Source organism: Cystoisospora suis (genome assembly GCF_002600585.1).
Source record: "Cystoisospora suis strain Wien I chromosome Unknown contig_12552, whole genome shotgun sequence".
NCBI lineage: Eukaryota > Apicomplexa > Conoidasida > Eucoccidiorida > Sarcocystidae > Cystoisospora > Cystoisospora suis.
The window spans coordinates 746-946 of record NW_027165311.1 but is presented as its reverse complement, the minus strand read 5'-3'; positions in this window follow the sequence as shown (position 1 = coordinate 946).

The following is a 201-nucleotide window of genomic DNA, read 5'->3' as shown; positions in this document are numbered from 1 at the left end:
TCGCTTTCGTCTTCTATTCATGTGTGGTGTGTAGACAGATAGCAATGGTATGAGGCCCGATATGTGTGTGTACATCTTTGTTCCTCCTCCTGAGAGTTTAGTTTCTAAAGCATCGTTACTTTCTCTCTTCTTGTTCTCTTTCTTTCTCTGTCGGAGGAGTTAGCAAATGCCCCTGTGATCTTGAGCCTCCCTTTTCTTTTT